Source organism: Pelophylax lessonae (genome assembly GCF_965119305.1).
Source record: "Pelophylax lessonae genome assembly, chromosome: 5".
Classification (NCBI taxonomy): Eukaryota; Metazoa; Chordata; class Amphibia; order Anura; family Ranidae; genus Pelophylax; species Pelophylax lessonae.
In genome coordinates this window covers 252,603,630-252,616,817 of record NC_138772.1, presented here as the reverse complement: position 1 = coordinate 252,616,817, position 13,188 = coordinate 252,603,630, and the positions used below count along the sequence as shown (strand labels likewise).

General features: G+C 44.7%; 1 protein-coding gene across 3 annotated transcripts in view; it reads left to right on the top strand.

Moving 5' to 3' along the window:
* The window catches only part of MARCHF6 (membrane associated ring-CH-type finger 6), a 1,229,180-nt gene that overhangs the window by 450,172 nt on the left and 765,820 nt on the right, over window positions 1-13,188 (top strand). The window lies entirely within an intron of this gene.

The following is a 13,188-nucleotide window of genomic DNA, read 5'->3' as shown; positions in this document are numbered from 1 at the left end:
ACACGGAAATTAACTGTATAGCCTGTGGCCCTGTCACAGAGCTTATACAACTTGACCCCGTATCTGGCACGCTTGCTGGGGAGGTACTGTTTGATAGCAAGACGGCCAGTAAATTTAATCAGGGACTCGTCAATGCAGACAACTTGTTCGGGGGTAAACAAGGCTGCAAACCGCTGATTGAAGTGGTCTATGAGGGGCCGAATTTTGTGGAGCCGATCGTATGCAGGGTCTCCCCGAGGACGACAGATTTCATTGTCGCTGAAATGCATAAATCGCAGAATTTGCTCGTATCTCCCCCTGGACATGGAGGCAGAGTACATGCGCATATGGTGAGCTGGGCTAGTGGACCAATATAGCCGCAATTCACTTTGTTTAGTTATGCCCATGTGGAGGGAAAGGCCCAGAAAGATCTTAAATTCGGAAACCGTTATAGGATTCCAGCCGAATCGTCTGGCAAGGTGCGAATTTGGGTTGGCGGCGATAAATTGTTGAGCATATAAATTTGATTGATCCACAATAGATCTGAAAAGATCTTCCGTGAAGAACAGCTCAAAAAAGTTCAGGGGCGTAAAACCAGCTGTCTCCACGTGGATTCCAGGTTGGGCGGTGAATGGGGGAAGTACTGGCGCTGTAGAATCAGTGGGTTGCCAATTGGGATATGCCAGCGCATCAGGGAGGGCACTATGGGCTCTACGGGCCTGTCTTCGAATACGCGGTGGCTGCGGGCCACTACTTGTGCTAGCCACCGCACCAGCTTCAACTGCACTTAGGGGACTCGCCACGTCACCAGGTCTTACTGCAGTGCTGGTTGTACTAGGTCCAGGTTGTACTAGGCCGCTGGCGCTTGCCAGGTCGCCAGAAGGATGAGCGGCACTAGTACCCACACTCTGCTCCATACGAGCACCCTGCGATTCCTGCATTTCAACAACACCAGAATGGGGTCGGGTACGCCTGGGTCTAACAGGGACCCATCTGTCGTCGGAGCTGTCTGTCAGGGAGCCGCTGCTGTCATCTGGTTCGTATACTGACCCTGATTCTGCCGGTGAGGCTTCCCCATCGCTCTCACCTGACATGGTCATCATACTGTAAATAGCTTCATCACTGTACGAACGTTTAGACATTTTGGTAACTAAATTTACCCGTACAGTGATGCGACTCACAGGTAATAAAAGCACCTGGTTGTCGAAGACTATTTCAAGCGCTACCAAAAAAACTGCTAATGCTAGCAGGGATCAGGCCTGACTCTGCTAACACAGCGGTTTTGTGTCTTGTGTTTTTTGTAAGTGACAGTAATCTATTGATTACTACACTTACCTGGGTGAAAGGGTTAAACGCAGGTGCTGGCCGGAATCAGTGCTGATCGTGCAAACACCGCGTTTTGGGAACCCTAAACTATGGGGGCGCTAGTATAGCTCTGATCAGATCAGATATTGATCTGTTCAAACACTATACTAGAAATGGAAGTGTAGGTGCGTGCGTGCGTGTGTGGTGATCAAGGGGTTACTTCTAAACTATGCGCCGGGGATCTGGGGGGGGGTGGCGGGGACCCTAAACCTCCTTTGGGAAAGAAACTAGCTAGCTAGCGCAACCTCAAGTCACAATGACACCAATACAAAATACAGTAAAAACAGTATATTATGTGTGTATTAGTGCTAATGTGACAGAGGGTGTAGGGGTTAACGGGATGTGATCAGGGGGGGATCAGGGGTTTAAATCTTTATTGGGAGGGACTGGCGGGTATCCTAAGGATAAAAGGAACGGTGGCAAGCGCTAAACCTGGTCACAAGTCACACTTATACGGGTATATAGAAAATGCTATATACTGTATACAGTGTGCGTTGTGGCAGGGGGTGTAGGGGTGATCAGGGGGGGATCAGGGGATTAAATCTTTATTGGGCGGGTGGCGGGGACCCTAAACCTCCTTGGGACACAAACTTAGTCGCCTGCGCTAATTCTGATCACAATCACACTAATACAAAAATACAAAAACACAGTATATTACGTTTGTATTAGTGCTGATGTGACAGAGGGTGTAGGGGTTAACTAGCGGTGATCAGGGGGGGGTCAGGGGAGATCAGGGGCTCAAATCTTTATTAGGGGGGGGTGGCGGGTAATTCAAGTGGAAAAAAGGGGGTCGCAAGCGCTAGACCTGACCACAAATCACACTTATACGTGTATATAGCAAAATGCTATATACTGTATACGGTGTGTGTTATGGCAGGGGGTGTAGGGGTGATCAGGGGGGGGGTCAGGGGCTTAAATCTTTATTGGGCGGGTGGCGGGGACCCTAAACCTTCTTGGGACAGAAACTTAGTCGCCTGCGCTAATTCTGATCACAATCACACTAATACAAAAATACAATAACACCGTATATTGCGTTTGTATTAGTGCTGATGTGACAGAGGGTGTAGGGGTTAACGGCGGTGATCAGGGGGGGGTCAGGGGAGATCAGTGGGTTAAATCTTTATTAGGGGGGGGTGGGGGGTAATTTGAGTGGAAAAGGGGGGGTCGCAAGGGCTACACCTGTTCACAAATCACACTTATACAGGTATATGGGTATATGCTATATGCTGTATATAGTGTGTGTTGTGTCAGGTGCTGTAGGGGTTAATTGGGGGGGCGATCGGGGGTGAAATGTGCCTATCTAAGTGTGTATGTACGTGCTTGGTGCTGTACTTACAATTAGATGTGCTCTCCTCTCACGCTGGATCCGAAAAGACCGTTGGGAGGGGAGGGCACATCTCCTCTAAGCCTGTGTTTACATTTCACAGGCTTAGAGGGAGATCTGATTGGGCAGGACCGATCAACAGGTCCAGACCAAAAATGATTGGCGTGGACCTGATGACTGATCGGTTCTGAACCCAATCGAGTCATCGGCGGGACCGCGGGTGCGCGCGCGCGCGCGCCAGAGCGGCGAAGGCTAGTGACGTACCGCTACGTCACTCTGCCTGGCCGGGGCTGACCGCCGCAGTATATAGTCGTGCGGCGGTCGGCAACCGGTTAAAGGCAAACAGACCAGTCTATTGTAGGAACAAAACCCCCAAAGACTGTGTTGTATTGTGAATAATGTGAGCATATGATCTAAATATTGAAGTGAAGTTCATAGATGTAATTACATGTGTAGACCTAAACGATCGACCATATGTATGCATATTTACTGGATATGAGTAATACTTTACAAGCGGGGAGAAGAAGGGGAAGCTCACTCATAAAAATGAGTGACGTCCCATTCAAAGTTAAGTCACTGCGGTATACGAGTTTGTAATCTAAAAATCCAGGAGACTTCTTTCTTACACAACAGGTGAAAAACATCTCACCTGTTGTGTAAGAAAGAAGTCTCCTGGATTTTCATATGCTCACATTATTCGCAATATTTGACCATTCACTACGTTCCAATCGACATTGTTGTAGTCATTATGTCTCCTGAGTAACTAGTTTTCAATGGGCCATATATATGCATATTCTTATACCTTGGCTGTATGTTGTTGTTGTTTTTCATTGACTGTCTGAGTGTCACACCATTGAATTTTCAGGTTTTAATATTCCATGGTTGGGGATTTTTCCTACTTCCGTGACACCGATCTCTATTTTCATTCATTTTTAATTTTTATATTTTATTTATATATTTTTCTGCTCTACAGGACTCTACAATGGATGCACTTACATCATGTTTTGGTTTTGTTCATTTTTATTTTTGACTATTTTTCCTTTGTTTTCGATGATGTGCATCAGTTCCTGTATGCTATGAGCACATTGAATTTAAATATAATTATTTCATATATATTTTCTATATACGCGACCATGGGATGTTCTAAAAACAATTAACAATATTTTTATATGTTTTCTGGTCCCCATGATCGCGTCTTTTTTGTACATTATTATGTGGATGTTAACCACACCACATTATATTATTTCATATACTAGAGATCGGTGCCAATGTAGATATTATACAATTTATATACGGGCTGTTTTCTTAGGTGTTTGTCCTCTGGTGTCATTTTTCCTATATAATAATTTTTATATTATATTTTCATTTAATCATTATTTGTTCTATTTACCTATCACTTGCTTTCCCTTTTTCATAGTATTTCCATATACATACTTCTATATATATATATTTTTTTTATATCCTTATATTTTCTTTCCATTTTTTATCTTCACATTCACTCTACAGGCCAGGTTCCATTTATCATTTTTAATTTTTACAAGGGAAACCAGGCTCACATATTTGGTTGACATACCTTTGTCCTCATCTTTTATATTTTATGATTATATTACATATTACGTTCTTTACAATGTCACCACACTATAGCCTTAAACACGTTTATATTTCTTAGGTGTGTTTTTTAGGTTTTTTTAGGTCTCTTTTTCACGCTATATTTTTTTGACCATATGTTTACTTCATCACAATTCTCATTTTTCACATCAACCATTCCGTTTATCAGTTTTCTCTAATTTTACATATATTTATTCTATACATCATATATTGTTCACATTTTTATTCACATATGTGTTCCATTGGGATTATTTATGCTCTCACTTTTACATTCATCTTCCTTCATTTATTGATATGTTCACTCATTTATACTTGCGTATAATACAATTTTTTTTCATTGCCTCGGCTATGTGTTTTTCTATTTTTCAGTTTTTCACAGGTACCACTCATTGACAAAAGATCTTTATTCATATAGATATCTGTGTTTCTTCACTTATATTATGCTATACCGGCCCCACACCACTGCCGATGGATTACTTGGAGAGATCCTTTCCTAAAAGTACTTTTGGACAAAAACAACTTTTGTGTAGTTATCAATGACTACCAGAGGACAAGACCTATAAGTATATATGTCATGTATTGCTTTGTAACTTATTATATATCATTTTTTGGATTCTTTCAGCCCGTCATATATATATATATACATGTATTTATATGTGTTTTTTCTATTAAATATGTGATTTTATATTGTCTATATGTATCCTTCTCCCTCCCCCTGCAGGGAGGGAGACATGTTTTGTAATTAAATGTCTTCAGCTTGAGACTGTGGATTGCTAAACGAGCAGCTGTGTGCCTTTTTCGTACCAATTAACTCAAGGTGTGAGCAATTACATTTCTTATCCACCCTTTACTTGGTTTATCTACAAAAGGTTGCTGGCATCCACAGTCTCAAGGTGTGTGGTTATGAATAAGCGATTTTTATCGTGAAACGCGTCAACCCGACACGTCTGTCCGTGTATTGCACTGTTTGTCTGCTGTCTGTTGGATTTATGGAGAATAAAGGAGTCCTAAGGATTTTCATTTAACATCTCTGAGTGTGGTCTTTCTTTTTGGATGTCTACATGCTTGGATGGCGGATCTGACCTGCACCGAGTGCTGAACTTGTACCTGAGCGGCTTTCTTCTTTGTTTTTGCCAGAGGACTACATCCCAGCCCTATCCGCCATGTACATTCCCAGCGTAGACAATTGGCAGACGGACTACCTGAGTCGCCAAACCCTGGATCAGGGAGAGTGGTCCCTGCATCCAAAAGTGTTCCACCAGCTGTGTCTCTGGTGGGAACCCCGGATGTGAACCTGTTCGCCTCTAGACAAAACAGGAAAGTTTCAAAGTTTGTGGCTCCGTCCAGAGATCCTCTGGCCGATGCAGTAGATGCCCTGGTTGCTCCCTGGAGCCAGTATGGGCTAATTTATGCGTTTCCGCTGAAACTTTTATCTCGCCTGCTACACAGGGTCGAGTTGGAGGGGATTCCGATAATTCTGGTGGCTCCAGATTGGCCCTGGAGATCCTGGTACGCCGACGTGATTTGGCTGAAAGTCGCAGGACACTTCCTCTGCAGGAAGATCTTCTATCTCAGGGTCCGATCTTCCATCCTGCTTTACAGTCTCTGGCTTTAACGGCTTGGTTGTTGAGAGCAAGGTGTAAAAGCACAGGGGTCTGTCTGATTCTGTGATCCCTACCTTACTCTAGGCTAGGAAGTCCACTACTCGGAAGATTTATCATCGTACGTGGAAAGCGTACATTGCTTGGTGCTAATCGCTGCAACTGGATCCTAGATCCTTTGCTATCAGCAGGATCCTGACCTTTCTACAGAAAGGGATTGACCAACATTTGGCGTCGGGCACTCTTTTAAGTGTCAGATCTTGGCCTTGGCTGCGTACTTCCAACACCCTTTGGCTATGCACTCTTTGATTCATACATTTCTTCAGAGGGTTCGCCATTTGGCTCCCCCCCCAGGAGGTCTCCGTTACCTCCTTGGGACCTTAATTTAATTTGGTTTGATCGGTTCTTCAGAAATCTCCTTTCGAGAACATAAGACATATTTCTTTGCTTGCCTTGTCGCAGAAAGTTGTCTTTTCAGTGGCTATCACCTCTGCGCGCAGGGTTTCTGAACTAGCGGCGCTATCTTGCCGCTCTCCTTATCTGGTAATACACAAGGGATAAGGTAGTGTTTTGGCCTAATCCGTCATTTCTTCCGAAGGTGGTTTCAGACTTCCATCTGAACGAAGACATAGTGCTTCCGTCACTCTGTTTGAAACCTTCACATCCTATGGAAATTGCCTTGCATTGCTTGGATGTGGTTAGGGAGATATGGGTGTATCTGGAGACTACTGAGTCCTTTTGTGAGTCGGACACTGTGAATACGGATGGACCCAGTAAGGGTCAGGCTGTGTCTGCAGCGACCATCTCTCGATGGCTCAGGCAGACGGTGGTGCAGGCGTATTCTCTTAAGGGCAAGGTTCCTCCTTTCCCTGTTATGGCTCACTCTACCTGGGCATTGAGTGCCTCTTGGGCTTTCCGCCATCAGGCGTCAGTGATGCAGGTTTGCAAGGTGGCCACTTGGTCGATTGTACATACGTTCACCAAATTTTACAGAGTGGATGTGTTAACATCCGTGGATGCGTCCTTTGGCTGCAAGGTTTTGGAGGCCGCAAGGTTTTGGAGGCCGCCATTTAAGGAGCAGTCTACTTTTCCTTATCCTTTATGGTTTTGTTACAATTGAGCCCCAGTTGTTGCTTGTTGTGCTCCATGTTATATAGTTGGCTATGTTAGCCGTGGGAATTGCATTCTTTTAAGTTTCTCCTTTCCCCATCCCTCAGTGGTTACTGCTTTTGTACGTCCCATCCGTCTATGATTTAAAGCAGCATCTGCGTCCGTCGGTGGACGAAAGAGAAAATGGGATTTTTTACTTACCGTAAAATCCATTTCTCTGAGTCCACCGATGGACGTAGCTCCCACCCCTCTTTTCTCGGAAGAGTTGGGTTTTGGTTATTAACTACTTGCAACTAAACTGAAGATGCAATGGTGAGGCCAGGGGTAATAACTCGGGGATCCTGCCCCCCTGTCAAAGCGTTTGGCTCTACCTGGTCACTCCTAGAGGGAGGAGCTTATTACCCATCCGTCTATGATTTAAAGCAGCAGCTAGGTCCGTCGGTGAACTCCGAGAAATGGATTTTACGGTGAGTAAAAAATCCCATTTTTGGTGAGATATTCCCATCAGGAACACATCTAAAGAGATGCAGATACTGCAGATTTCTTCATTAGTGCTATGCAGGTGCACAGGGGATTTGATAATTATGAAACCACTCCCATTAGACCCACTCAGCACAGGGGCGCAGACAAACAGTGATAACTTCAGAATAACAAAAGGTAGGAATCTGCAACAAAGGTTGTTATAATCCTTATAACGTACATCGATTACCCAGTGAGGAATGTTTTTTTTCAACCAAAGTGGAGTTAAGCTTTAAGGTAAAGTGACGAGAAGTTTTTTTTTTTTTTTTTCTTTTTTTTTTGTGTTGCTTGCTTTAGGCAATTTCCTTATCCTAATTCTTTAGTACAAGACTTAGGAGTCAATTCTATCAGTGCATGCATGATTGGTAACAGAAGCTATAATCCTTTCTGCACTTTAGTACTGCTGTTGGGATGTCCCTCACTACATGTCAGATCATAGACACAATGGAAATGGGTCAGCAGGTCTTTCCAGCTCACACTTTCCTAATGGTTGAGTATAAGCTGATTTAATGAAACCTATAAGACGCTTGTATTAGTTGGAACAGGTTAAATTCAGACATAAATAGACTATCTGCCCTGCTAGAGACCTCACATAACGGGATGCAAGCAAGTTCCCTGTGTATCGCCTCCAGAATCGATTTCTGATTCTTCCCTTACAGCTTCTGTTCTTCCCATAGAAGAGACTTCCTCACCTGGCTCAGAGGACTCCACACAGGAGGATACACAATCCACTAAGATCTTTAACAAGCTATTACTGGCATACTTGCCTTTTTGCCTCATGCAGTACTCGCATGTCTTGCCCTAGAGGAGCCTGTGTTGACCCAACCAGCTTGGGTTCTTTAACCACTTAAAGCGGAGTTCCACCCAAAAGTGAAACTTCCGCTAATCTGCTTCCACCCTCCCCCCCTCCCGGGGGACACATTTGGCACCTTTCAGGGGAGGCATGGGTACCTGGAAGTTCGGCCCCTCCTCTGCCTTCCCTCGCTGCCGGGCCAATTAGAAAGCGCTGCATGCTTCGTGTATGCGCAGTAATAAACTGGCTGTGAAGCTGAAAGGCTTCACTGATGGTTTCCCTTAGGATAAATGGCTGCTGTAGCACCTGATATGCTGACATTGTGGGCCCCTTGGACAGGTTAGTGTCTATATATCAAAAGTCAGCAGCTACAGTATTCGTTGCTGCTGACTTTAAATGTTTTTTTTTTCCCCAGGAGGAACTCCTTTTTAAGGACTAAGCCTATTTCTGACATTTGTTGTTTAGAAGTTAAAATCAGTATTTCTCCATCATTCATTGACGGACGCAGTTCTCTCTGATTCATATGCCCCCCCTACAGGACTAGGAAACTAGGCAGAAAAAAGTTGTGGCTACGCCTATGGGCAGTCCCGGAGGGTACACCCTCTCATCCTGCATAGGATGGCAGTTTTAATCTGCCTAGTCAGGAGTAAGGACCTAGTTCCTTGCTGTGATCTTTGGTCCTGGCATAGAAGTCATTTTTTTTTATGTAGATTTTTTTTTTTGCTAGTCCTTTTTCCTCCAGGTCGTTTTTCCTGTGAGATCTTCTAGCAGTTATGCCACATTACACTGATTTTCACATTCATTTCGGGTTTCCGTCTTTACCGGACAACTCCTTCTTTTTGCACTCTTTCACATTCGGGTTGGACTTTTCCCTCACTCTCCTTTATGGTTTCTGTTGGGACCTTGACTATTCCAGTTCCCTCAACACTCCCCCCCTCTCTCTTCATGCTTGGCCCTCCCCTCCCTCTTCCTCCCCCTTCCATATTTCCTTTTTATTTTTCTTTGTCCCCCCCTCCATCTTTTTCCCCTTCCTCTCTCCCTCTTTCCCCCTCCCTCTTTCCCCCTCCCTCCCTCCCTCTTTCCCCCTCCCTCCCTCCCTCTTTCCCCCTCCCTCCCTCCCTCCCTCCCTCCCTCTTTCCCCCTCCCTCCCTCCCTCTTTCCCCCTCCCTCCCTCCCTCCCTCTTTCCCCCTCCCTCTCTCTTTCCCCCTCCCTCCCTCTTTCCCCCTCCCTCCCTCTTTCCCCCTCCCTCCCTCTTTCCCCTCCCTCCCTCTTTCCCCTCCTTCCCTCGGCTTTCCCCTCCTTCCCTCGGCTTTTCCCTCCTTCCCTCGGCTTTTCCCTCCTTCCCTCGGCTTTTCCCTCCTTCCCTCGGCTTTTCCCTCCTTCCCTCGGCTTTTCCCTCCTTCCCTCGGCTTTCCCTTCCCCCCCTCTTTTTCCCTTCCCCCTCCTCTTCCTTCCCTTCCCCCTCCTCTTCCTTCCCTTCCCCCTCCTCTTCCTTCCCTTCCCCCTCCTCTACCTTTCCCCTCCAATTCGCTTTCCCCTTCCCTCCCTCCTACCTTCTTCTCCCCTTTCTTTTACAGCCACCATTCCCAGGTCACTGTCACCTATATTTTTGCAACTCTGGTATGTTTTTGCACAGACATTGTTCACCTTCCCCTGCAACCCCCCCCCCTTTTTTTCCCATTCTCCCACTACCCACCCCTCCCCCACCATCCTACCTCTTTCCCCGCCCCTATTTCCTCCTATTTTTCTTTTTTTTTTCCCACCCCTCCCCTCATTTTCTCCCCCCTCTTTTCTCCCCTACCCCCCTTTTTCCCCGCCTCCCCCTTTTTCCCCGCCTCCCCCTTTTTCCCCGCCTCCCCCTTTTTCCCGCCTCCCCCTTTTTTCCCGCCTCCCCCTTTTTCCCGCCTCCCCCTTTTTCCCGCCTCCCTTCTCCGCCCTCCCCCTTTTCCCCAGTTGATCCTAAGAGTTATACTTTTTTTTTTTCCTTCATATATATCCTCTTAGGGGATAATCCCATTTTTGACAAGCATACAGGGCTGTATTCCCTGTAAAAAATCTCCTACTTTCTCTACAATTACAAGTACCCTGATCAGGAACTTCATATGAACTTCAGGTATAAACACACACACTTTCCTTTGAGCCTCTCTCCTCTTTTTACCCATATCCTAATACATGCTTAATTGCTTTTATCCATATCTAAAACATCCCTTATTATTGTTTTTATCTAGATACTCTTTTTTTTCTTTGCCATTTGGGATCCTTGCGGGAAAGGCCACGGAAATCCAAACTCTGACAAAATTAATAGATAATATAAAACTTGACATCCACTTGACCAATTCGTTGCTGGCTCTGCTACTTTTCTTTTTGCCTTCCCCTGCCTTGTGCGCCTCTTTTAATTGCTGCAGATTTTTCAAACTGCGGCAGATCCTTATATTGATAGACTGCTTTATTTAGACATCACACTCTCTTTTCTCTCTTACAAAATGTTTCTTTGTAGACAACAGAAGCAATGTATTCTCCTACTGTGTAACAAACTATACTATTATATAAAAATAATTTGTCCTTTCATCTGTACCTAGAAATGTATCCCAACTGACCTTCGAAAAAGCCTTTTGCCCGAACCACGTCAGGTCTTGATTTGGGAGACTCTTTATGCTTCTGCTCTGCATATTTTTCGCTCTGCATATTTTTCCAGTGATGTATGTCAGCCGCATGTATTGTTCGACATTGCATGCTATTGTTAAGTCTATCTTCTACTAAGACTCCCAGATCTTTCTCCATTTTTGATTCCCCCCAGAGGTTCCCCCCTTAAAGTGTATTGTGCTTTTATGTTTTTTTGTCCCCAAATCCAATACCTTACACTTCTCCACATTAAACTTAATTTGCCATGTAGTTGCCCACTCTGGATTTTTTTTCAGGTCACTCTGTAGAATTCCTGCCTCATTATGTGAAGTTATTGCCTTGCTCATCTGCAAATACTGATATTGAGCTACTGATCCCATCCTCAATGCTATTTATATATAAATTGAACAAGATTGGTCCCAGGACTGAGCCTTGGGGGACCCCACTTTCTACCTCAGTCCAGTCTGAGTATACATCTTTTGACATGCCCCTTTAACCGCTTGCCGACCACCGCACGACTATTTACTGCAGCGGTCAGCCCCTCACAGGCAAAGCGACGTAGTACTACGTAGTACTACGTCGCTAGCCTGTGAGGCTCTAGGGAGCGAGCGCGCGCCGCAGGAGGCGCGCTCCCGTGCGGTCACGGACCCCCCACGCGTGTGCCCGGCGGACCCGATGTCCGCCGGGCACTCGCGATCATCAATTACACCGGAAGAAAGGCAGGAGGCTAATGTAAACAAAGCCGCCTGTCATTCTTCCCTGTATAAGAATGGAGATCACATGGTTCTACTATGTAGGACCGTTGATCTCTGTTCTTACACTAGTAGCCACAGCCAATCAGTTAGAAACACGCCCCTAGGGACGCACTTAACCCATCCCTCTCCAATAAAGTTAACTCCTTCACTGCCAGTGTCATTTTTACAGTAACAGTGCATATGTATAGCACTGATTACTGCAGTTATGTCACTGGTAACCCCAAAAATGTCAAAAATGTCAGTCAAGGGTCTGATCTGTCCGCCGCAATGTCGCAGTCCCGTAACAAAAAAATGCAGATCGCCGCCATTACTCGTTAAAAAAAAAAAAAACAACAAAAATGACAAAAATCTTTCCCTTATATAGTAAATGCAATAACTTTTGCGCAAACCAATGAAAATACGCTTTTTGCGATTTTTTTTTTTTTTTTTTTTGTTTTGTTTTACCAAACATGTAGCATAAAACAAATTGGCCTAAAATGTTAAAAAAATTTAGATTTTTAAATTTTTTTATTTTTGGGAATTTTTATATAAAAAAATTTGAAAAATATTGTTATTTTTGCAAAATTGTCTCTCTTTTTTTGTTTATAGCGCATGATCAAAAAATAGTACAGGTGATCAAATACCACCAAAAGAAAGCTCTGTTTGTGGGGAAAAAAGGACTTCAAATTCGTTTAGGTACAGCGTCGCACGACCGCGCAATTGTCCATTAAAGTCACGCAGTGCCGAATCGCAAAATAGTCCCTGGTCAGGAAGGGGGTAAAATCTTCCGGGTCTTAAGTGGTTAACCAGTTCTGTATCCAAGAGCAGACCTTGTGGTCGATGCCTGCAGACCTGATTTCATTTATTAAGTGTTTGTGGGGAACTGTATTAAACGCCTTAGCAAAATACAGGTACACCACATCCACAGGTCTCCCCCTATCTAGCTCACAGCTCACCTCCTCGCAGAATGTTAACAGATTGGTTTGACAAGAACGCCCTTTTGTAAACCCATGCTGATTACTTCTGAAGATGTTGTCTTTGACAAACTCTTGGATATAGTCCCTTATCATCCCTTCCAGAAGTTTACATACTATTGACGTTAGGCTTACCGGCCTATAATTTCCCGGGATATGACTCTGATATAAGTATCACGTTAGCTTTCCTCCAGTCACCTGATACAGTTCGTGTCAGAATACTATATCAGCAAAGATCAGGTACATATAACCTTACTGAGTTCTTTGAGTACTCTCGGATGTACGCCATCCGGCCTGGCAATTTACTAGTCTTTATTTTATCAAGCCTTTTCCTGATTTCACCCTCTGCTAGCCATAGTGGCAAATCCAGTGCAGTACTGCTAACCAAACCGTCATGTTCAGTGTACCCTCCTTTTCCTGTGAAAGAAGTCACAGTAGAAAAACATACTCTTACCCTAGACGAAGAAGGCAGAAGCCTCTACAGGCAAACATTTGGTACCGGAGAAGACTTCCTTTCATTTTCTTAGGCCACAGGGTCCAAATCCAAGTCTGGCTCAT